The 27,614-nt window shown below is 33.2% G+C and overlaps 1 pseudogene; it reads left to right on the top strand.

The window, feature by feature from the left end:
- The first annotated feature begins 5,131 nt into the window (after positions 1–5,131).
- On the top strand, positions 5,132–12,643 carry LOC131059643 (taxane 10-beta-hydroxylase-like; annotated as a pseudogene).
- The last annotated feature ends 14,971 nt before the right edge of the window (positions 12,644–27,614 follow it).

The raw sequence follows: 27,614 nt of genomic DNA, 5'->3' as shown, positions 1-27,614 counted from the left end.
ATTTTAATTTAAATTTGGACTTTCAAAAAGTGAAATGCACATGAAATTAATTGAAATTTGATGAAATTAGAATTTGGGGATTTGAATTTTGAATTTTGAATTTGAAGAATAATTAAATAATAAATATTTTATAAATTATAAAGAAAGGCTTAAATGATTAGCTGATTAAGAAGATAGAAATAGAATAATTAGTATTGTTGGAATGCAATGATAAATTAATTTAAAAGAATTTAATTAGTTTAATTAAATAATTAAGAAATTTATTTAATTAAAAAGGAATAATTAGTGCAATATCAATGAGACATTTTTAGGTGTCTACAGTATCCACATATTATTTTGTCCTCACCTAGACCATACCTTGGTGCTTTGTCTTTCAATGACTAATGCTTGCCTTGAATATACTCACACCCTTCACAAATATGCATTTTTAACCTTCTCCCCTGTCTTTTCCTCAAAGCTGAGTCCTAATTCTCAGGACCAAAGCACTAGGGCACCTTTCTCATGGCGCCATGGTCCTTTCTACCAGGAGCCAAATTTGTCCCTCACTAAGATCAACAAGATCATACTCTTTACCAATATTTTGTGATAAGCGAGGTGCTAGTGGAAGTATTTGTTGAGAAGAAGGAATAAAAAAAGGAGGATTGGGTTTTCTATTGTTCCTCATTTTAAATGTGTGGGCAATTGAATTCTAACTCTCTCAGGTTATTTGTTTGGCATACTCATTAGGACTTTTGGTGGCATAACCTCCTTGCACAATAATAACTAGTTTGTTAGGAGTGTAAACTTTATCATTACTATAACCACCTTGAACTACAAAAACAAGTTTATTAGGTGTATGAAAATTATGTTCATAGCCATTCACATTTATCATTTTTATCAAACTCTTAGATATAAATGTTTAAATACTATTTGGGGAGGTTTTAGTAGAAATGAAATCATGAAGAACACTATCTAGCATAACATACTCATCACTACTAAATGGTCAATTATTAGATTGAATGGGAGGTTAATCATCATAAAGAGGATTATCATATATCACCATGTTACTAGATTTAGAGGATGGTTTGATAGAGATGACTTCATGAGAAGAGTCATCCAACTTATCTGTATCATCACTATGAAATGACATAGTAACCATGTTGATGAGTCTTTGCCAAAATGTTTATTTAGAAGGCTTAGGATAAAATAATTCATCAAGAGCCTCATCAAGTTCTTCCTTACTAACAGTGTAATAATCATAAGAAAAAGGATTATCTTATGTATGAAAATATTGCAAATAAAGATCCAACATTGTTGAAAACAAACTTTTGAAATACATAGTTCATATAAATCTAAACACACATAATGCATAAAGTAATTTTTTTGAAACGTTTTATGTTTTTGACATGAAAGAAACATGCAATGATAAGATCCAAATAGAAAATGCAATGTAAGAGAGTTGGGTTCACGAAAATGTTTTGGATAAAAATGGAATCAATTAGAATTGGGACCTAAAACTACTTTCACACAAACATTAGAATATAGAACATTGTAAATTGCACCCTGTGCAATTCCACATCACATACACATCTTCACTGCAAGCCTATTGGGAACATTTTTTGTCATATTTAAACTTTTGTCCACATACATTTCTTTGTTAGCTCAAAAATTGGCTTCTAGTGACCATGTTGACCAATTGAGCATGGGACTCTAGCATGCTGTGGATATATCCATGCACCACACATTTGTCCTATGATCTATCAACCCATAGGTGATCATTTGAGTGTTACGCTTGCACCTGAAAGAGTTTATAACACCTCTATATGGGGCAATCGGCATTAGGATTATTTCTAGTGTCTATATCACTTTCATTTTGACATTCTCTAAGGACTTCTAGATCATTTAACAAGTTTCCAATCTCTTGGCATCTGTTTTTCTTGATTTCAAACAGGTTTTTCTAATATTTAAAGACCACCATTATTGCATGTTCTTGAAGAACCCATTGTACCATTTTCACAAGTGATAGAGGGGAGTTTACTATATTCTCTTAATTCATTTGCATATCTACAATCTCTCACTTTAATTTTTCTATTATCTTAATCATTCATTTTACTATCTCTATCATTTTTATTCTCCATCATTGCTATCATTTGGGTTGTCCATGGAGGTGGAAACACCAAAATGGAGGTTTGATTGACATGGGCCTCTAAACACAACCCCCAACATTTTCCTTTCTCATTTGTGCATAGGTTTATAGCCAAAGGAAAGCAATCATCTTGCAGGAGGCTTCAATCATAGTCTGGTTGTTAGCTCCTCTTGCCAATACTAAAACTTAAAAGGTGTGTGTGCTCTTGAATCTTATGTGTATGGAAGATTGCTTTGAGCTAAATGTAAACTAGATTTCTTCCCAAGTGTATTAGCGCAAAGCCTAAATGATTGGAATGACAACTAGGATGAAAATCTAAAGCAATAATATAAGTTTGAAAACTAAAGTGATGTAGATATAAAGCTCAATATAGAGGTATAACAAAAACATGAAATCATACCAAATCCTTAGGAAAAGGTACAAGCCAATCATCAAAATGATTTCCTTATTATCCTCCAATTTCTCTTAAAGCTTTCATGGTTGATGAATTTTTCATAATGGATGAATTTGAAGGTCTAAAACTTCACCTAAAAGTAGTAATTTTTCTCCATAAGGATCTCCTCTTTAATTGCTAGATAGAATCCTTAAATGGGGAAAAGACTTTCCTTAAATATGAAACCCTAGGTTTGAATTTGATTAAAAAAATGACCTAGAGTTGATATAATTTGACATGAAGTTAGATTTTAATTATAAAAGATTTCCAAATTATCCACCTAAAATTCAAGGAAGAAAGTTTGGGACCGAGTAGTAGATATTTGTTTTGATCCTATCAACTTTTTCTCGAATTTCTTATGCCAAATCTAGCTCGGTGGCTCAAACCATAATGTGTAGATATAAAGAATGTGTTTTGAAGATTGAAATTAGGTTAAGATTAGAATTAAATCAAGATTAAATAAAAAGGGGCACACCTAGGATCAAGGGTCCAATTTTATGATATGTGTCTTGATGAGAGAGGACTTAGGTTTAATTAAATTCCTAAGGAAGTCCTATAATGCAAAATGCAATGAGATACACTAAGGTGAGTACTAACTAAGCATGGAATTTGACAACCTCATTAAGGGTGTACAATTTGTGATGCTAAACAATTAAAATTTAAACTTACATACATACATTAAATTCACTGATAAAAGACTATTATACATTAGGAGAAAGGTGGATCAAGATCCTAGGAAAATCACTAATGGGACACTCTTAATAGGTAGGTAAGTGACAAGATCGCTTAGGGAAATTATTTTTTCCAATAAATTCATGTGCAAATTTTTGCAATATTTCATTCCTTCAATCATTGGTAATCTCTCTACTTCACTCTTCTTCCCTTCTAATTGAAGTGGTTGTTTTTAACTTTGCAAGATTAGTTCAAACTTTGTCCGATATTTTTGAGGTGGATTCTTTGCATGTCATTCCTTATATTACCATCTCTATTATTTTGGGGATTCTTCTCTTTCTCTAAACTATTCAAAGTGGTAATCTTCAATTAAAATTTTCCCAAGAAAGTTAGGCTTCCCTGTCACTAGGGAATCAATACAATTCTTTGGGGCACTTGGGTTAGACATGCCTCAATAGGGGCATAGGTCGCACATTCACAACCCTACAAAATTTGATTATGAGGCCTCCTTTACAAACCTATAATAATAATAATATATTATTATGATAGATCATTCTTAATTGAACTTATTTTTATTGTAATGTATTTTCTACAACAGGAAATCACTTTACTTTGGTTGATGAATGACACTTTGCATCCCACATTTATTTTGAGTATTATAACTTATTTACAATTGTACATCTACCTTTAACTTTTAAACATTGGTTCTAGCATTGTTAGGTAGTTTCTGATGTCTATTATAGAATACTATTACATTCTAATCATAATTTTTTTGAGATGGAGGTTGGGAGATGTACTTATCACCAAGAGCATATGCATGTCCTTTATCTATGTCCCTTTTATATGAGATTATTATTTATTCTCATATGTACTACTTGTTTACATTGGCATGCATGATTCATAGAAGTTCACATGCAAATCAAAGTTGAGTTAAAATGTAAAGGTGAATAATGCATGCCCAATGCATTTTCGAATTCATTTTGAACTCATATCAACTAATTGTTTCTAATGTAATAATTAGAGTACAAATTGTGCATTTTTATGTTAGTGTGAACATCCAACCTATATATTATCTAATTCTAAGTCCTTGTTCCTCAATGGTCTAAAACCAAGCCCCATATTTATAATTTCATAGCATGGTTTAAAATTGAAGTTGCAAATTCTTCAAAGGAAACTAAGCATAGGTGCAAATTAATATATGTGAATAATTTTTAGTAGAAAAATGACAACAAACATAAAATATGCCTTGCAAATATCTATTGAATAGAGAATATTAGAATTATTTTAAAAATAAAACAATTAAAAAAGAAAAAGCATACATAAAATGTCTGACATATTTGAGCATATGTTTTTATTCTATTTAGAAACATTTTAAATACTATTTCCTTCCCAATTATTGTAAAATAATAGCACCCATGGGATGAATGCAAGGACGGTCTAAAACAATGTTGTAGGGCACCATGACATGCAACATGCAGTGTGACTAGCCTCAATGTGATAGGGGAAGTGATAAAACTAAGAGTTTATTCCATTATTTAAATCGAAGGACTCACAGTCAGGTGGTAATAACATCAAGAGGGATCGTCAATGCACGGGATCTAGACTTACTGAAGAAAAAGATGAATTAATTTGTGAACAATGTAGTTTTCCGTGAATCAGACGAATATATGTTTAATATTTTTAAATATTGAAATAGAAAATTGTATTTTTAATCGTGAATCAGATGAATATACGCTCGAATCTGTAATCGATTATGACCAGTAGACAATAGCTTTCAATCCTCTATAAAAGGACTATTTTAGATTCATACAAGACACAATTCATGTGGTAATTTCTAGCATCTTTCATTCCTTCAATCAGGTGTAATCTTTCTGCTACACTCTTGTTCTCTTCTAATTGAAATGGGTGTTTTTAATTTCGTAAGATGCACAGTTCAGATTGTGTGGGATATTTTTGAGGTGGAGACTTTGCCAGTCATTCTTTCAATTATTGTCTCTATAATTTGGGGGATTCTTGTTTTCTCTCTCAACTGTTGGAAGCGCCAATCCTCGCGTAAAATTCTCCTAGGAAAGTTAGGCTTTACCGTCATCGGGGAATCAATACAATTCCTGCTGGCGCTTAGATTAGGCACTCCCCAACAGTTTTTTGATGAGAGAGTAAAGAAATTCGGTGATGTTTCCAACACATCACTAATCAGACATCCAACGATAGTAGTGTATGGCTCCGCTGGAAACTACTTAATGTATCCAACGAGGATAAAGTTGTGAAGCCGTCATGGCCAGGAATTTCATGAAACTCCTCGGGGAGGAATCCATTTTGAACCAAAGGGGAGACAAGAACCGCATCTTCCATGCTGCACTAGCCTGATTTCTTGGTCCTCGAGCATTGCAAGGCTATATGTCTAAAATGAGCTCCGATATCCAACTTCATATCACCCAAAAATGGAAGGGAAAATCTCAAGTGATGATGTTTCCCTTGGTGAGGGAGCTTATCTTTTCAATAGGAAGCAGTTTATTTTTCGATATGAACGATGGTTCTGAAAGAAGGCGACTCCATCAACTCATGGAAACTACAATTGTTGGATCCATTTCTATTCCGCTGGACTTTCCAGGAACTGCTTTTGTCAAAGCGCTTGAAGCACACTCCATCATCGAGCAAATTCTGTCTTCTTTGATGAAAAAGAGAAGAATTGAATAAGTTCAGGCAGAACATCTAGCAATCAAGATTTGCTCTCTATGTTGATCACCTTCAAAGATGAAAGATGGAATTTGTGGAGAGATAAAAAATCTCTCAAGCTGGGCGGACCCAAACAATGCACACAGAGACTGCTGTCTCAATTCCCAAGCATCTGGGAATACACCCACATGAGTAAGTTCAAAACACAGAAGCAGAAATGCATGCTTTCTTGCTTTCTATTAAACTGGGTTGGAGATTAGAAAATACAAATTACAATCTATAAACTAACTATAGATTACAAACTACCGGGTAGCGATCACGAGCTGCTCTATTTTACACAAAATGGAGCTTCTCTAAGCTCACTATAATGCTCACTTGGAGTTGCACACAGTCAGTAGAAATCACTCCTCAACATCTTGCTCAACTAACAAAACACTCACACATAGGCTGCTGCTGTAAAATTCTTTTGCACTCGCTGTGGAGCTGCACTTCTCTCTCTTCTCTCTGTTCTACTGAACTCTCTTAACTCTACTAACTGACTAATTGGAGAATGTTCTCCCCTTTTGTCACTTTGCTATATTCACAAAATTCCCCCCAAAATTCAAATTTCAAACATTCATCTACCTCATTTAATTCCTCTGTAGTCTTTTGATGTTCACGTTAGGAGCATTGGGTGAAAATCCCAACCAAATCTCCTCTAGTGCTATTTTGCTTCAGCTGCTCTCCTGATAGGTAGGTGGGGAGACATCCATTGGGGGTTGTCCAATGGCTAGGACAATAAATACCAACACTCCCCCTTTGTCCTGAGCCAACAAAATGAATAAAAAATTCAAATTGATTATGCCCAGATTTATCCTTAGGTGCTCAAAGTTGTCTTTGCCCAATGGCTTGGTGAAAATGTCTACTAGCAGCTACTTAGACCTGCAAAATTCTAATTTTATTTGCCCATTATCAACCACTTTGAATGAAGTGATACCTGAATTCAATGTGCTTGCTTCTTCCATGAAACACAAGAATTTTTTTCAATGTAATTGATGAAACATTGTCAGAAAAGATAAGTGTTCCATCCTATTGTTCTTCTTTCAAATTTGCTAATATTCTTCTTAGCCAAATAGCTTTACATGATACTACATTCGCTACTATATACTCAACCTCAACTATTGATAGGGCAATAATGGGTTGCTTCTTAGAAGCCCATGAGATTACCCCTTAACCCATATGAAACACATACCCGGATGTGCTCTTCCTATCATCTAAACTTCCTACCCAATCACTATTTGTGTAACCAATCAATCTAAAATCACCCACAAAATTATACAAAATGACATATTCTCCACAAATCTAGAAATCAAACTCATTGCATGCATTATATCAAGCCTAGTTGTTGTTAAATACATCAAACTTCCAACCAAACTCTTATACCTGGTCAGCTCAACGTTGCTGCTGCAATCTTCCTTGCTCAACTTAAGACATGTGGTTGTTGGTGTTGGTGCAAGCTTGTACCATACATTCTAAATCTCTTCAAGATATCATTAGCATATCTTTCTTGAGAGATAAAAATACCATCATGCATTTGTTTTACTTCTATGCCTAGAAAATACCTCAAGAGACCTAAATCAGCCATTTCAAACTCTCTTTTCATGGCCTCTTTAAAATCAGCAATGAGGAAATCATCATCCCCAGTGAAAAATAAATCGTCAACATACAAGACAACAATGAGAATCTTACCATTAGTTGCCTTGATGTAAAGAGTGGTCTCACCATCACTTTTTCCAAAGCCATTACTCATCAAATATGAGTCAATCTTGTTGTACCATGCACATGGAGCTTGCTTCAGCCCATAAAGAGCCTTCTTTAGCCTATATACCTTGCCTCCATGACCCGAAACTTCATAACTAGGTGGCTGCTCCACATAAACCTCCTCTCTCAACACTCCATTAAGGAAGCCGAACTTCACATCCATTTAAAATACCTTCAATTTGTGTTAGGCTACAATGGCTATGACCACCCGCATGGTCTCCATTCTTGCAATGGGGACATACGTCTCATCATAATCTCTACCAAACTGTTGTTTGTACCCCTTGACCACTAATCTTGCCTTGCGACATTCTATTCTACCTTTGGCGTTGCTCTAGGTCTTGTAGACCCATTTAACCCCAATGACTTGTTTGTTGGGAGGCAAACCAGTTAACTCCCAAGTGTCATTCCTCTCTATTGCTTCTATTTCCTCATCCATGGCCTCACAGCATTTCTCCTCCTTAATAGCATCCTCAAAATAAATCGGATCACTATGAGAAATTAACGCAAAGTTCATAATTTCATCAAACACATCATCATACCTTTCATCTTGGTAGATCTCCCTTAAACTCTTGGTCTTCTTTGGCATTAGGGAGGTGAGAGTGGGGTCTGAACTCTCACCACTATTGTTGCTTTGCTATGTAGACTTTGATTTGTACCATCAGAAATAGTCAGGAGAAGATTCTCTATCTACCTCTGGCTCCTTGCCTTTCTGCCTGTTTTTGTCAAGAGCTATTCGGAGTTGTCGAGAGCTCTCAAGTGCTGTCCGGAACTATCTAGCACATTGAATTCTAAGAATTCTATGATAGTCTGCTTGAGTACCTGTCTGCATTAGGAACTTTCATGATCTATCAGGATATGTCAAGAGCTTCTTCCCGATCATCATACTCATCATCATGATCATTGATGGGCACACTTTATGAGGTGGATGAAGAGGTATTCATCGAGCCATCCCATGACTCATTCTCCAAGAACTCAACATCTCTATTAATGATGATCTTCTTGGTGACGGGGTTGTATAGTCTATATGCCTTGGACTCAACACTATAGCTCGTGAAAATTTATTTCTCACCCTTGTCATCCAAGTTTTACCTCTTCTCCTTTGGCACATGAGCATATGCCATACACCCAAACACTCTAAGGTTCTCAACCATCCACTTTCTCTTAGACCATGCCTCTTGTGGAATCTTGTCTCGAACCGCCTTGGTTGGACTTCTATTTATCAAATACATTGTTGTTACACCCTCACCCCAATATTCATTTGGTAATCCTTTTTCTTTGAGCATGCTCTTTGCCATCTCAACAATGGTCCTATTCTTTCTTTCAACCATGCCATTTTGTTGTAGAGTATATGTGGCTGTTAGCTCCTTCTTTATGCCATTTTATTTGCAAAAATTCACAAAAGCATTGGAGGTATACTCTCCTCCATGATCTGACCTTAGGAATTTTATGCAATGTCCACTCTCCTTTTCAACTTGGACTTTAAACAACAAAAACTTATCAAAAGCTTCAAATTTATGCTTCAAAAAATAAACCCATGTCCTACGGCTAAAATTATCAATGAAGGTCATAAAATAGTGGCTATTACCAATAGAAATGGTCTGCATATGGCCAACCAAATCATTATGCACCAGCTCAAATGGTGCTCTTACCCTTCTTGAATTTCCTTTTTGAAAGGGAAGCCTATGTTTCTTACCCAAAATGCAAGCCTCACACTTGCTACTAGGCTCTTCTATAAATGACAAACCATCTACCATTCTTTTCTTGGACAATAAACTCAAACCAGCATACCCCAAGTGTCCATACTTGAGATGTCATAGCTTTGAAAGGTCTTCAATGCTACTCTTGAGGGCCTTTAATTGTTGCACTTTTGTACACGCTTGCTTGGGAGGTGTAGCACTGAATTGAAAAGGGAAACACATCTCTATTCTCAAATGAAACATTTGATTCTTTGTCATTTGAACTGGTGCAACTATCTTCTAACTCCCATCTTTATCAAAAATGACACACTCACCCTTCACCATCAGCAACTTGTATCCATTTTGGATCAGCTGACCAACACTCATGAGATTATGTTTAATGCCTGGGGCAAAATGAACATTCTCAATCTCCTTCTTCTCACCTTGCTTGGTGTAGATCATAATAGATCCTCTGCCCACAATTAGAACTATTTCATTGTTCCCCATTTTGATCTCAGATTTGACAATCTTGTCAATAAATAAGAACAAACTCTCATTACCACTCATGTGGTCACTACAACTGTTGTCCAAATACCACACTTTAGGGTGCCTTCTTCACCAATGTTGCACATGATGAAGGTCGTGGATAGATTACTTCCACCCAAATTCACATCAGCCACAATCGCAATCTTCTTTGATTGATTTCCTTTCTTTTTCCAGCAATCTCTTGTATGACGCCCAAACTTGTGGCAGGTAAAGCACTCTACATTGCTCTTGTCATACCTCTGATTCAAGTTATTGTTCTTCTTGCCTTGTTTGGAGTTATTTTGAGATATGCTTTCTCCCTCTTGGTTGTTTTCTCTTCCTGAGCTTTCTTCATTGCCATGGCCTCAACCTCTTGAACTCCTACCATTTCTTCCTCTTCCCCCGCCTCTTGCATTGGCTTGATCTTTGAAAGCTCGCTCTTGGGAAGAAGTAGAAGACCTATTTAGGCATTGCTCTTGGGTTTAAAGAGAACCCATCAACTCATCAACTGTAAAAACTAACAGTTCCTTTGCCTCTTCAATGACAATCACTATTACATCAAACTTTGATGGCAAATTTTGGAGGATTTTCTCAACAATCCTTTGCTCCTCCATGGTTTCTCCATTCGTCCTTAACTAGTTCAACAAACTAGAGACTCTTGTATGAAATTCTGAAATGGACTCACTTTCCTTCATTTGAAGAGTCTCAAAATCTCTTCTTAGTATCTAGAGCTTCACCAATCTGACTTTATTAGTCCCCTTATAACTGGTTTGGAGGATTTCCCACACTTCCTTAGCATAGTTAGTTGTTGCTATTCTGGTAAATATTGCCTCTGTCAAGGTTGCTTCAATCAAACGCAATGCCTTAGAATCTTTTCTTCTTGTTTCCCTCAACTGGTTCTTCTGATTATTTGTGAGGGTAGCATACTGAGTTGGATCAGTCGTATCCACAAACCTAGTTGCACAAAGTCCCCAGAAATCGTTTGCAACATGATGATCTTCATCTTCATGGCCCAAACATCATAATTTTATCCATTAAAGGATGGAGGTTGCTGTCAACTCTTTCCTTCATCTCCAACCATGTCTCCTAGACAAAAAACTCAAACACCCAGAAAATACAAATGCCCAAACACTTTAGGGACTTTAGCTCTATAGCTCTGATACCATGTGGAGAGATAAAAAATCTCTCAAGATGGGCGGATCCAAACAATGCAAACATAGACTACTATCTCAATTCCCAAGTAGCTAGGAATACACCCATAGGACTAAGTTCAAAATATAGACTTCAGGAGACATGCATGATTTCTTGCTTTCTATTAAACTGGATTGGAGATTACAAAAAACAAATTATAAACTATAAACTAACTACAGATTACAAACTACTGAGCAATGATCAGGAGCTTCTCTGTTCTACACAAAATGGAGCTTCTCTGAGCTCACTACAATGCTCACTTGGAGCTGGACATAGTCAGGAGCAATCACTTCTCAACTGACACACCATACAGTCAGGAGCTATCTTGCTCAATTGACAAAACACTCACACACAGGCTGCTGTTGTAAGTGTCTTTTGCACTCACTCTAGAGCTACACTTCTCTCTGTTCTCTCTATTCTATTGAACTCTCTTAACTCTACTAACTGACTAACTATAGAATATTCTCTCCTTTTGTCACTTTACTGTCTTCACAAAATTCACCTCCAAATTCAAATTTCAAACAGTCATCTACCTCATTTAATTCCTCTACACTCTTTTGTTGTTCATGTCAAGAGCAATTGGGTGAAAATCCCAACCAAATCTCATCTAGGATGTTCTGCTTCAGCTGTTCTCTTGACAGATAGGTGGGGAGATATCCGTTGGGGTTGTCTAGTGCCCAGGACAATAAATTCCAACAGAATCCACTCACGGACAAGGAGATCCTCAACAATTTTACTCTTTTGTTTCACGCATCATTCGAGAGAACAGTTTCAACACTCACTAATCTATTTAAATTTCTTTCTTCCAATGGTAACTGCTATGAACAAGTCGTTCAAGGTAGGCAAAACACCCTACTCTGCTCTTTTGTTTATTTTAATTTTATCATTAGGGTTTCTCATTAATACCCGACAAGTGTATATATAAGAATAAATGAGAATTATATCCAGCGTAAAAGATGGAGAAAAAATCAGCTAGAAGGATGTCAAAGATATGAAATATACATGGCAAGTTGTTCAAGAATATTGCGCATGAATCCACCAGGTTTTGGATCATTTCGTGAGGCCATCGTTGATATTGATTACAAAGGCTATATAATCTCCAAAGGATGGAAAGTGAGTCTATATTGATTTCAAATATTTTTATCAACTCAAATCATAGCAAAAAAACTTTCCTTTCTTTCTCTTTTGAAATCAGAAAACTTAAATCTAGCATAATAATGATCTTTTTGGATGTACGTATGTAATGAACAGATCTTTTGTACAGTGCATAGCACACATATGAAAGAAGAGTATTTTGCTAAGCCAAATAAATTCAGTCCTTCACGATTTCAAGAGGAAGGCATGCATGTGACTCCTTATACCTTCTTAGCAATCGATGCAGGGCAGCGAGTTTGTCCAGGATGGGAGTTTGGAAAGATGGAAATACTACTATTCCTACATCATTTTGTTAAAAATTTCAGAGACTACATTGCCTTTAACCCAGATGAAAAAGTATCGATAGATCAAGCTGATGGTTTTCCTATTAAACTTTTCCCTAGATCCTAAGTATCAAAAAAGTGGGTGAGGGTCTTCCTAACAATTATGAAAACGGACGTAAAAATAGAATAATTATTTTACTCTGAAACAGTATTAGGTCTTAAATTTGAATCCTATCCTAGAGTGGTTATAGTATTTTCCTGTCAAAATGTTTCCTGTGCGAGACTATAAATCAGATTTTGTTTGTGACATTTTCTATTTTGATCAATCATACGATATTTTTGTTGATGAGCATTGCAATCTGTCTACCTCATAAATATCGTTATGCTAGAATAATTTCCATATATCAAATCTAGCATGTGATGTTTCCATATATCTTGACAATGGCTCGTTAAGGAGAAAAGACTTTGTTATTATTTTTATGCTAGAATAATGAAGTTCTCATATATCTTGCCAATGATTTTTTAAGGGGAAGAGACTTTGTTATTATTTTTATGCTAGAATAATTTAGCATATGATGTTTCCATATATCTTGACAATGGTTCGTTAAGGGGAAGATAATTTATTATTATTTTTACTTTATGATGATATGATCTCTTTTTATATATTAATTAGATTTAGTTTTTTTCATATGAAGAAAAATTAGATAGATGGGTACAATTTCTAGAATGATATGCTAATCATGTTTCATGTTGATACAAATAATTGAAATTTAGTTTATCAAATTATTAAATTTATTTTAAATATTAAAATATATACACATAAAAATATTGAGATATTTCTACTTATCTATTTTTTTAAGTAGAAGAACACTTTGTTAGAATAAAAATATTAATATCTCCCCTACTAAAAAATAGTAATTTTTTGTTGTGTAGGTTTTAAAAGTCGGAAATGTGTTTACTATTTGTTAGTGAGTTTTCTAATGTGACAAGTTGGTTAAGGTTCTAGAAAATTCACTATACTCTCAAGACTTCTATATATTAAAACAATTGTAATGCTTATTCATCATGTGATAAATTGAATACAAGTTGAAGAGTTCCCTATTTATGCTATAGTATTTTATGTTTGTTTTCCTCTATTCATCATTAGAGTAGAATTAAAGGAAGGTCAAAGTGATCATGAGAAGAAAGGATCATTGGTTAAAGAGATATATGTTGTATTTACAAAAAGGATGATTTTTTTGTCTAGTAGGAACCCACAAGCTAAATATAAGATTCACAAAAAATTGGAAAGTTGTGATTGCTTGGTTAAATCATGGAATTTTAAGCCATAGTCAAAGACTAAATCACTACCAAATCCAAATAGTGATCATATTTTTTATATTATTTTCTCAAACCTATTATAAATCTACTAGAGTAGTCAAAATTATTGTCATCCAAGCTATTGAAGGAAATCATATGTCAAATATTAATCACAAGAAAAGGTTACTACTTAAGAATGTCACTTTGTTGCCAAGTCTGAATCAAAATTAAATTACTGCAATTCTAAGTGGCCATCAAAGGAAATAAAGCACTGCTGTCATAAAATTCTTACCAAATTTTAGCAAGATAAATTTGTTCTTTGATCTACAAACAAGAACAACATCATACTTCTCTACATATAAAATTGAATCCAAAAATTGCCACATCAAAATTAAAGCAATACACATATTTGAATATCATCAATTTGTTGTCTCAATTACAAAAACTAGAATTCAAATTTCTATGAACACTTGAGAAGGCTATGAAGAAAATGATCCTTAGGTACAATCTGAAAGATATAGAAATGAGATTCTAGTCTATAGATGAAAACTTAAGATATCAATGGTCTACACAGTTTATTAGGGAATACTAAATAATGTTAAACTTGTGTCCTAATAGAAGAGTTGAACACTTTAAAAACAATACTACTTGCATTAGATTATAGTACCATCTCAAAGAAGGGAAAAATATGATCAGCTAAAATTATCCTTTGGCTAATTCTACTAATATATGCATTTGTTATAATTATCTTTATTATTATTTTAATTTTTTTGATAGATTAAGTAGGGAAGGGCCCTGATCCCAAGTTATAATGAAAACACATAATTAAAAATAGTGAACAAAATAGGCTTCACATTCAGTCATAAAACCAAAGTACCAAAACCTGGACTAAAACAACAAAGTACAAGCAAAACAAGAGAACTATCTAAAAATGTTTAGAGGCATGCAAACTAACCTTAATGCAACTAATAACAAAATTGAACAAACAAAAGAACATAAGAAAAGAATAACTTCACCCAAGAGTAGAATCATTTAATGAGGTTCTAGTTGGCCATACGAGAATCTAAATAATCCTCCTAATCTTTTCTATTATTTTTTGTATGATCCTCATTCTTTCTTCACTAGCTTTCTTGCCTTGTTTCTTAAGTTATTTGTTTATCTTTTAAATTTTTGGAACAACTCCCATAATAAATTTGTTCATTGTACCATTAGTGATGTCTATAATAACATTAAGACCTTGTTCAAATTTGTTATATTTTTTATTGTTACTTTTCTCTAGTCCCTCCTCGAGCTCTATCACATCCTTCTGTAGCTATGCAACTAGATTTTTAGTAAAAGAATCTCTATATTCTCTCTTTTATCACTCTTTCCTTTTCAATAGTGTCTAGTATCTTGATTTTTTTTCACATCTCTATTATCATACACATCTTTATTTACTTCTCCCTCTTCTCTTCCTTATCAATATTCTCTTTTCCACTATTGTTCTCTTCCTCTTCCTCATAATCATTATCTCTCTCTTCCATTTTCTCCCTATCTTGATCATATTCACTATCTTTAACTGCCACTCCATCAAAGTGAGGAGGATAGTTATCATCATGGAGATCCTCTTCATCTTCTAAGGATGGACCTTTTATTTTTTCTATTTGTTTTATTTTTCTTTTGCATCATGAGTTGCCTTTGCAATTCTTGTCGATCTACAACGACTAGAATTACCAACAATATTTATTTTATCATTACTCCCTATTTAATCTCATCTAGATATTCTTTCTCCTCCTCTCTTATATCCTCAATAATCTGAGGGTCCAAGTTTTCTTTCTTAATTTTATTTTTCTTGGCAAGGGTAGGGATGTTAGGCATTTGGGATTTCCTCTTATCCAAGGTAACCTTTAGAAGTTCAACATAGGAGGAAATATTAGTCACAATTTTTTAAATCACTCCCTTACTAGGGTTAGACTTTAATAGGATTTAGAAGTTGGAAATGTGTTTAATATTTGTTAGTGAGTTATTCTAATGTGACAAGATGGCTAAGGATCTAGAAAATTAACTATACTCTCAAGACTTCTATATATTTAAAACAATTGTAATTCTTTGTTCATCATGTAATCAATTGAATATGAGTTGAAGAGTTTCCTATTTATGCTATACTATTTTATGTCTATTTGTCACTATTCATCATTAGAGTAGAATTAAAGAAAGGTCAAAGAGATCATGAGAAGAAAGGACCATTGGTTAAAGTGATATAGAATCTATTTACAAAAGGATGAATTTTTTGTCTAGTAGGAACCTACAAGCTAAGTATAAGATTCACAAAAAAATGGAAAGTTGTGATTTTTCAATTAGATCATGGATTTTAAGCTATATCCAAAGACTAAATCACTACCAATTCCAAATAGTGATCACTATTTTTATATTATTTGTTCAACTATTATAAAGCTAGTAAAGTTGTCAAAATTATTGTCATCCAAGCAATTGAACAAAATCATATGTCAAATATTAATCACAAGAAATTTTTTCTACTTAAGGATATAATTCTATTGCCAAGTCTTAATCAAAAGTAGATTACTACAATTCTAAGTTGTCATCAATAAAAATAAAGCACTATTGTCATGAAATTATTGCCAAACTTTGGCAAGATGACTTAGTTCTTTGATATACAAACAATAATAACAACATACTTCTCTACATAGAAAATTGAATCCAAAAATTACCACATCAATAATTAAAGCAATACACATATTTGAAAAACATCAATTTGTTTTCTCAATTCCAAAAGCTAGAATTCAAATTTCTATATACACTTGAGAAGGCTATGAATAAAATGATGCTTAGGTACTATCTAAAAGATATAGAAATGAAATTCTAGTAAATAGATGCAAAATACGATCTCAATGATCTACACAATTCAAAAGGGAGTAATAAATAATGTTAAAGTTGTGTCATAATAGAAGATTTGAACACTTTAGATTACCATTCCCTTTTGATTGGTAAATGGAATTAAAATTATGAAGTGAATGTTCCAGAACTATGTTTAATGAAAACAAAATGCTAAGTTTCAATAATAAAAATGAAAAACAAAATACTAGCATAGTAGCTCAAATATACGAAAGAAAACATAGAGATGAACCTATAGGTGCGAGCTAAGCCTAAAAATGTTTGACTGATCAGCTAGGTTCTATAGTCTAAGGGATTTTGTACAAATAAAATAAAGAAAATTTGCACTCAAGAGGTAGTATAGGCCCGCCTCTCCAAAATATAGCCAAAAAGTGTCAAATACATATGTGGGACACCCCGGTCCAATGAAATTTACCTATTAAAAATGTGAGAATATCTATCGTTACCATCTTTGCATAAATACAATGCTATCTACTACCAAATTTGAACCTACACACATGAAAAAATGGGAAAGAAATGTTATTTTGTATAGGATCTTACCTAAGTGAATCCCCATGTTGGTGTTCTCACATCAACTACAAAAAAATGACAGAGGCTTAGAAAAAAATAATGGAAATTCTTGAAATAACAAATGTTACCATACATATAAAACCCTTAGATTGAAGTTTGAAATAAGCATTGATGTTTCTATAATGATGTTAATGCATGCCTCTAAATGTTTTGTACTTCTAAATTTCTTCTAAAAGAGTTTTACTTTGTTTTATGAATTTTATTTAGGCAAAAAAATGGACTCAAAAAAAGAGTCTTATTAGTTTGGATGGTGCGTGTAGGCCACAAAAAGTGGAGGTTTTGGTGTTTGGCTCTTTGACCTAAATAGTTTAGGATTGGCTACTAACATTGCAGGAGTCAATTGAAGTCATTGAACAATTCTTGGGACAGATTTCTAAACTATAACTATTTAAGATATTATTGTTGGTGAGATTTGGAGAATGGATTTAATTGGGAAAGGCTTTACAATTTGGAATACTCTCAAAAAAAGATCATTAATTATTAAGTAGGGACTCTTCAAGATTATTAATATTGTTAACAAGTTTATTGTTTGGTTGTATTCATCGAGGCCTTGTATCCCTTGACTCTTACTACATCTTCAATCTTTCCTCTTTGAGTAGAGTCTTATACATTAAATCCTTCTCATTTTATTGTGGAATCTATTTAATCATGGAAAAAATTTAGTTGTTGGACTTTAGCAAAAGATATAGAATCTTGGATGACCCTATCTTCCCTTATGACAAAGTGACCATGTTTTTCTGAGGATGAGGATGCTATTTTTTGTTGGGGATATGATTCCTAAAAATATTATTTACCTTATTAAGGGTATTAGATCTTAGACCATGAAAGAAATTAATAGACTATTGGCAACAACAATTAGGGAAAACTGAGGGGGGGGTGTTGAATAAGTTTTTACCGGATCTAACAATTTAAGAACAAATTCATATCTGATCAATTGCAATAAGAACACATATAAGAACAATAACAACAACACACATATCACCAATATTTTATTGTGGAAAACCCAGTTAAGGGAAAAACCATGATGGGAACCTACTCACAATAAGATGATACTCTGTAGTAGTATGTGAAAATATTACAATGGGGAATGCACATGCATTTAGGCACAATGCCTAGAACTCACTGCTCAAATAAGAAACCCTAGAAAGGCTACAACCTTTAAGGAAGGCTCATTGTCTTACAAAGATTTAGACAATAATCCATATTAGATGAACTAAAAGAATAGCATCTCCAAATGCCTGATGATAGTTTCGGTTAAGCACATTTATCTATCTTGCAGCGCTCTCTTCTCTATACTTCTCACCAAAAGATGAGTTTTCTTATTCGCACATACACCACTCTCTTATGATGCAGACATAATGCCAATCACAAAATTACATGAATATGACACCTATTTATATAGATCATCAACCTTGACTACAAGGTCAACTCAACCGTTAGGATCTAATTACAAAATTACATCACATGATACATAAATCAACTACTGTACCAATACAATACCATTATGACATAGCATGGACCCAAATCAAATCCACGAACATGCAACAACACCATAAATCTTGCCAAGATTATTCGTAACATGCTACACCACCAAAAATATCACATAACACGAAGAAAATCACCGAACCCATAATATCCTCAATAATGCACACAATGATCAATGCAAACCAGAAAAACAAATAAGACATGATTAATGAACACCAACAAGTATGTTAGAACCATTCGCAATGACTAAACCAACACCACTTAATCAAATCTTCATCAATTGACACGCTGATACTCAAGAACACTTAACAACAGTAACTGGGACTAGAAATATAACTTGCGAAGCACCAAATAAAAAACCATCTGAATTGAAGATACACATGAACATCCCAAACATTCTCCCAAATCTGCAACTCAATATATAATCATTCCAGAGCACAACGGATCAAATACCAGAACTCTACAATACTCAACACTGAAAAACCAATCCTCATACCAAAATCCGTAAGTCAATAAAATTACCACATACCATCATGAAACCAACACTGAATCAAATAGAGATACTTCATTACTAAAATCACAAATCCTCTTGCAGACTTGCTGATGTGGATTAACTCACCAAACCAACTCTTTGCAATACCAAAACACAAGAATACAGGAATATGTTGACATCAATGACAATAACATATTCTATAGCAACAAAATCCAATAATCTCCCCCTTTGACATTGACAGTAACATATGAATGTGAAAAAAAATCAATTATGCAAAGAAAGAAATCAACACCATGAATCTCCCCCTAAGATCATGCAGACAAAACTTCCATGATTAGGCATTTTTTCACATGCTTCTCTCCCCCTTTGATAGAAATGCCAAAGACACATACAAATCATGCATCTCTCCCTCTAAGAAGAAAAATCTCTCCCCCTTAGGATAAAATAAAAAATCTAAACATTTTTACCACACACTAACTACTCCGGTTGAGCAGCAACACTTGCTCATCAATCTAGATAAGAAGATAAGACTATGAAGTGCACTGGATTGATGCATCTCAATGCATCTAGTTCTCATCAGGAGGGGTAGAGACCCCTAACTTATCTCTTAGATATACAAATATATCTATAGGCAAATGCTTAGTAAAGGTATCTGCAATCTAATCCTTTGTAGATATATACTCTAATTTGACTTCTTCCTCACTGAATTTCCCCCTCAAGAAATGATACTTGATTTATATATGCTTTGTTTTAGAATACAGTACAAAATTCTTGAAAATATTAATAGCACTTGAATTATCACAATATATAAAAGTAGGCTTATCATAAAAAATTCCAATGTCCTTCAACATCTACTTCATCCAAACTACCTAAGTACAGTTGCTACAAACAACAATTTATTCAGCTTTTGCATTATATAGAGAAATAACATCTTGCTTCTTACTCATCCAAGAAACCAACTTATTTCTCCAAAAAAATGCACCACCAAAGGTACTCTTTTGATCATCAACATCACCTTCCCAATCAACATCAGTATAAGCACATGACATCAAATCATCATTCTTCAGATACCATAAATTATAGTTAACTGTCGCCTTCAAGAATCTGAAAAATCCTCTTCACAACAATAACATTACTTTCTTTTGGATCAACTTGAATTATTGTACAAAGAAAAAATACATGTATAATATCTAGTTAAGTCTAAGTGAAGTATAGCAGTCCGCAATGTAATGCCCCGCCAGAAACCCTAAAGGAAAACAACACAACTAGGCAACTAAAGGGTGAAATAATTTTTTTCTTGTTAAAGACTAAGTGCACTAATTAAAACCATTGCATGTTTAACAACATAGTGGAAGTCTACCATATGTTTTCCTAAAGGTAACCAACGAAGATTAAATCCATAGATTATACTAATACCATAGTTAATCCATTTAATTAGATAAATTGAAAACTTAAGTTTAAAACTACACATACATCCAAATTTCATAATAAAGAAATAAAAGTATTCCAATGTATCCAATTTCCATAAACCATTTAAACATAAGATCAAAACAATAACATTCATTTCACTGACATAATAATATTACAATATCCATAAATACATGGCTTCCAATAATACCACTGGCTACAAAGATACAATATCAAGGTTACATAAAAGTCTGATACAATGACCACAAGGTCTCAACTGAACAATGATCTCAAATAAGAGCTGGCACATAAACCACGAACCAAGAAACACCAGCGAAGCCTTTCCTCACCTGAAGATACAATCCAGAACATCCGATGGGAAGTGGCACTACCACCCAACCATGTGATCCCGAAATGGAACCACCCCACCGTGCTAGGAGATAGTAGAAAACCCTCAAGCAAGCAAAGTAAGACAAGTACAAAAGGACTAAAAGACTCTACAAACATCCATGTGACTCAACTCACAAAACACAAGTGACTCTAAGAAGAGAGTGTCATCACATAGCTTGATGGTTACCATGGTATAGCCTCCATAGGTCTCGACCCCATCCTTGGGTTTCTCCTGGTAACCTCTCCCGAGCCTCCGGTTCCAACTAAGTCTCATGCGGACCCTACCAATCCTTTCATGAAGACAAGGTGGTAAGTTTGCCATTCCAGGCCTTCTCGTAATATTATGAGCCCTATACAAGCACTCACCTATGCATAGGGTACACTTATCTTAATTAATATTTATCTCACTCCCCCCCCAATATATTATTATGTTATCACTTTTTAACCAACTTTTGACGGGTTATCTTGTAATCCACTTTGGGCACGGCCCCCACTCAAAAGCCACTCTCTCTTCTAGGACACTAACAGGAAATGTTTCTCTCTACGAGAACTCTATGGCGAAATAGACAACCATAAACAATCCTGACAAGCACAAGTGAAGGATACACAAACACCAACCCAAGATTGACCATTTGGACAAAAACACACAATGGCTCATATCAAATAGGTTATACAACAACAACTGGTCTAGGAGAGATAATAACATAGGACACAATGACCATTCAACTAGAATACCCATGGAATTTAAGCTTGACTGAAAAACATCATTTACACAAGATCCTAATACAAGCAATCTTTTCTCAACACAACCAAAGCATGAATTACTTGCAAATAAAGATTTCCCAGAAAATAAGAAATACAACTATATTTAAATAAATCAATTTGGTCATTTGTCTATTAAAGTTAAATAAATTCACATATGAATTAATCTCCTAACGTGTTTACAAACATAAATATGTGATCTTAATTTATAAACTTTTTTCTGAAATTACTAAATTTGAATTAATTATATATAAACTAAAATCTTCAATTATAAATTTCTCACATTTATAATTTAGCAAAACCTTATTTAAAATCCCGAAACATAAAGAAACTATTTTAATTAAAAGTAATATAAAGTAAAGACAAATATATATATATATATATATATATATATATATATATATATATATATATATATATATATATATATTAAAACATATATATTATTATTTTATTTTATTAAATTTCTTTAAAAAGAAAATTTTAAAAAATAAAAATAAAAATAAAAAATAATATTCACTATTTGGCTACCCTGAGGTAGCGGTGCTACCATAGGCAGCCAACGCTACCCTTGGGTAGCGCTGTTGTCCTAAGGTAGCAGCCGCTACCTTTGGGTAGCGCTACATTCCTATGGCAACAACCACTACCAAAAGTAGTGCGGTGTGGGTTGAGGCATTGCCTCCCCACATTTTTTTATAATTAATTTTTTTAAAAACAATTTTTTATTAAATTTTTCTTTTAAAACATAAAATTACAGTTTTATTAAAAATCATTACAGCAGCATAAAAAGACTAAATACCCAATTAAATAAAATTCTTTTAGAATTTTATTCCATTTTTTTAAAAAAATTAGATACTCTCATAAATTTAATTCAAAATTAAATTTATTCCTAAAGTGATCAACAATTTTCACAGAGATACCTTTATTGAAAAAAAAAGAACTATTAGAACAAATCAAACAAGAGAGGATAATTTCTCAGGTAAATACCCTTTCTCATAAATCTTGCAATTTCCATGCATCCTAAAATCTTGACAAATTTTCTATAATAATTTCTCTTAATTTTCTCAAAATTACATACTTCCCATAAATTAGAAATACACATCAGGCATGGATTTTAAAACAAAACTCGAATTCACAAGAAGAGGGTTTGTATTTGACAATAACTTTACACACACACATCAATCAGAAAAAAAATAGAAATATTTACTAAAAACCCACAACTAAGAATTCATCCAACCTGGTATAGCTTTCCTGGAAGAAATCTGTAGAAGAGCCCTAATCCTTTCAATAAACTTCCAATAAATTCCTTCACCTAAAATTATTGACCTGTTCCTGTGTAACTAAAATAAAAACCTATTCCCCTATTTAAACTAAAATTCTAGGTTCAATAGTTTTTTCACAAAAAACCTAAATTTAGAATAATAGTAATTTTTATTTTATTTTCTAAATTTATCACAAAAGATAAGCTAACATGTAATAATTAAAAACCATTATTCTTTCTTTTCTTTTCTCATGCACATTAATTAATTTTCTAAATAAAGAATTAAAACAATATTTTAATTCTAGTTAATCCTTTTATTCATTTATTTAATTATAACTTTAGAAAATAATAAATACAATTAATCTAATTAAAATATATTTCTAATACCATGTAGCTTAATTTAATAATTTCTTTAATTAACTAAATTTATAATCTCAATGCATAAACAATACAATAATGAGATAATTTCATAAACTTAATTAATTAATTAATTAAATCCACTAAAACTCTCAAATTAAACAAATCTCAAGCAATTACCCATAAAAGATAAAATGAAAAAATATGAAGACCGAACTAACTGACAAGACGATCAACTGATGACACTCATACGAGTGTAACTGAGTAAAATAGGGTCAACTACTATCTCCTCCACTTCCATCAGAAAATATAAGGCACGCTCAGACCTGTGAAGCCAGGTGGAGACGATACCCCATACCTACCCGGTACTTGTACCTGCAATATCTTGCATCACCGAACCACACATGCATATATATACAATATAGAAAACATGAATGACATACACACTGATGAAGGAGAATTGTGACATTCCCTATCTCAATGAAATGAGTGAAGGAAAATCATCGCCTTGCATCCAATACACTCGCAAACACACAACATATAATTACACATTGCATAGATAAAGTAAAATGTCAGTACATAGCAATAATCCATAAAATGCCATAAATCACAAATACTGAAATGTTGCAAATAAATTATACATCTCATCTCCAGATAAAGCATAATGTCATAAAAATCTGAATAATATATGGTAATGTATCCACTGAAAACAACCAATAATAAAATGTGAGTCTAATGAGTTCAAATAAGTAGGGGTACTACACGCCAACCATAGATCTATACAAGGTCTGATTAACTTACAGAGATTCATCATTCTTAGACAACTTGCATCTAGACACCATAGGAGTCCCAACAGGTTTGGAGTTATCTAACCCAAACTTCTTCAACAATTCCTTCACATAGTTAGATTTATAAATGTAAATTCCTTTATTAGTCTTTGTAATTTGCAATCCTAAGAAGAATTTCATCTCACCTATCATAGACATCTCAAACTCTTTTTGCATGTCATCAACAAACCTCATACTCAAATCATAATCTCCTCCAAAAATAATCTCATCAACAAAAACTTCAACAATCAAAATGTTATCATTATCAACCTTAAAGTATAAATTACTATTATCGGTACCTTTACAAAATCCCAACTTCATCAAATACATGTTCAATATTAGCATGCCAAGCTCTAGGGGCTTTTTTAAGTCCATACAATTATTTCTTCAACTTGCATAGCATATCTCCTTCATCTGATAATGAAAACCTATCCGACTACTCATTGTAGACTTCTTCTTCCAAATCACCATTCAAAAAGGTTGACTTCACATCCATCTAATATACCTTGAAATTCTTATAATAAGTATATGCAAGAAATAATCTAACAAATTCAATTCTAGCTACTAGAGAAAAAGTCTCCTCATAATCAATTTCTTCCTTCTATGAGTATCCTTTATATATCAATATTGCTTTGTTTCTAACCACTTCACCAGTTTCATTCAATTTATTTCTGAATACCCATTTTGTACCCATCACATTCTTGTCTTTTGGTCTTGGAACAAGTTCCCATGTATTGTTTTTCTCAATCTGATTCAACTCTTATTCCATATATTTTATCCAATTCTCATCTTTAAAAGCTTCAACAACATCTTTGGGTTCAATATGGGAAATCAAACATATCTCTTTAGCAACAATCCTTCTCCTAGTCATCACACCTTTATTTTTATCACCAATAATTTGATTTTCTGAATGATTTAATCTCAAATACCTCGGGGTTTTTTGATTAGTTTGATTCTTAGGTTCTTGAACTTCTTCACCGACAGTAGCAATATCTGGATTAACTGTCTCTACGAGATCATTCTGCTTTAGGTTCTCAGTATGCACTTGCTTTGAAATAATATCCTAATCATCGATCTCATATCCGCATGCTCGGATCTGCTTTCCATGAAATTAATCAACCTTCACATTTGCACTTTCCACTATCTTTCTCAACCTTTCATTGTAACACCGGTAGGCCTTGCTCTTAGTAGAATAACCCAAGAAGATTCCTTCATCATATCTTGCATCAAACTTTCCTATATCCTCATCCTCTTTGATATAACATTTGCTACCAAAAATTCTGAAATATCTAACTATAGGAACATGATCAAACCATAACTCATAAGGAGTCTTACCGAAATCACCTTTTATATGGACCCAATTGAATGTGTATAAAACAGTGCTAACAAATTCCCTTGAAAAGGTCTTCAGAACATTTCCTTCAATCAACATATTCTTAGCAGCATCCAAAATAGTTTTGTTTTTCCTTTCAACAACTCCATTTTGTTGAGGGGTTATAGAAGTAGATAACTGTCTTCTAATTCTATTCCTTTCACAAAATGAATCAAACTCACCAGATGTGAATTATCCTCCTCTGTCAAATCTTAGATATTTTAGCTTTAGTCTTGTCTCTGTCTCCACCTTAGCTTTGAATATCTTGAATTTCTTCAGTGGTTCTGGAATTTCTCCCTTAGAAAAGTAACCCACATCATTCTAGAATAGTCATCAATCAACAACATAAAATATATATCACCCTGCACACTTATCACTCTTGTAGGACCACACAAATTAGTATGCACAAGGTCTAATAATCCATTAGCTGTATACTTCTTACTTTTAAATGAAATTCTTGTTTTCTTTCCTAATTGACATTCTTTACATATTATATTGGAAGGTTTCACAATCTTAGGAAAATCTCTAACATCTTGAGTAGAACTTATCTTAATCATGCAGTAAAAATTAACATGGCACATCCTTCTATGCCACAACTAGCTTTCATCTATTTGAGTAATCAAAAAAAATTTCTCACCACCATTCAAATGAAAGATATTACCTTTAGTCTTAGTTCCTGATGCAATCTCTATACTAGAGGCATTTAAAATATTGCATTTACCATTTTCTCACAAGCATTTATCAATGATCTATCCAACACTTAAAAGATTATGCTTCGAAACTTCAACATATAACACATCGCTAGTATTATGCTTACCATCAAGAGAAATATAACCTCTACCATGAATTACATAAGCTTTATCATCTCCAAATCTGACTATACCGCCATCATACTTCTCCATATTCATAAATTTACTTTTATCACCTGTCATATGATGTGAACAACCATTGCCAATCACCTATTCATGTTTCTTTTCAATCTTAGTAGCCAAAGCTTTCTCCTCAAAAATGCATCTTGTAGAAGTCACTAGTACCAGATTATCTTCCTTGATAGCAATAAATACAAAATCATCTTCTGAATACCCATTCTCAGATTTTTCATCTGTCACACCTTCATCAGCAACATAGTAACATTTCTTCTGATATTAGTACTTTTGTTTAGGCTTATAGGGCTTATCATACTTATCATGTGTCTGATAGCCATCATGCTTATCAAATCTATCATGTTTATCATACTTTGACATTCTTTCAGGACACCCACAAAAAAAATGTCCTATCTTATTACAAGAGAATAATTTCAAAGGTAACTTCCCATCATACTTACCGTCTCTCTTAGGAAATCTACGAGCAATAAGTGCTTCAATCTCTTCCAACTCTCTTTCATGTTGTTCCATCACTCTAATTTCTCTTTCATATCTAGAAACCCTAGATGAAATTTCTCTTGAATCATACTTCTGCTTCTTGAATATAGAGGCTTTAAATGCAGTCTCATATTTACCATGTGATTCTCTAAATTCACTCAACTCAAAAGTAATAAGTTTACCAACCAGCATGTCTCTTATAACAATGGTCACAGTCTGGATCTCATCAATAGCAGCAAATTTAGATTTGTAAGTAGGAGGCAAGGATATTAGAACTGTAGCAACAATCTCATCTTCTTCAAGAGTTCCATCGGCACATCTAATGTTCATGGAAAGTTTATTCACTTTAGCCATAAAGGATGGTAAAAGGATGGTATGTTCTCATCTCCTCCCATCTTCAACATCTCATACTTCCCTTTGAAACTCTATAGTTTAGAAAATTTTACATGTTTATCTCCTTCATACAAGGTCTCTAAATTTTCCCAGATCTCATGTGTAGTCTACAATCCCATCACACTAGTCATCTTTGAATTAGTCAAGGCACTCAGTAATTCTTCTTTAGCTCTTATGTTATGTTCACCATTCTTGATCTCATTTGCAATAACCAGACCATTCTGAGTAA

Source organism: Cryptomeria japonica, chromosome 9 (assembly GCF_030272615.1).
Source record: "Cryptomeria japonica chromosome 9, Sugi_1.0, whole genome shotgun sequence".
Lineage (NCBI taxonomy): Eukaryota > Viridiplantae > Streptophyta > Pinopsida > Cupressales > Cupressaceae > Cryptomeria > Cryptomeria japonica.
This window is presented reverse-complemented; position numbering and strand designations above follow the sequence as displayed.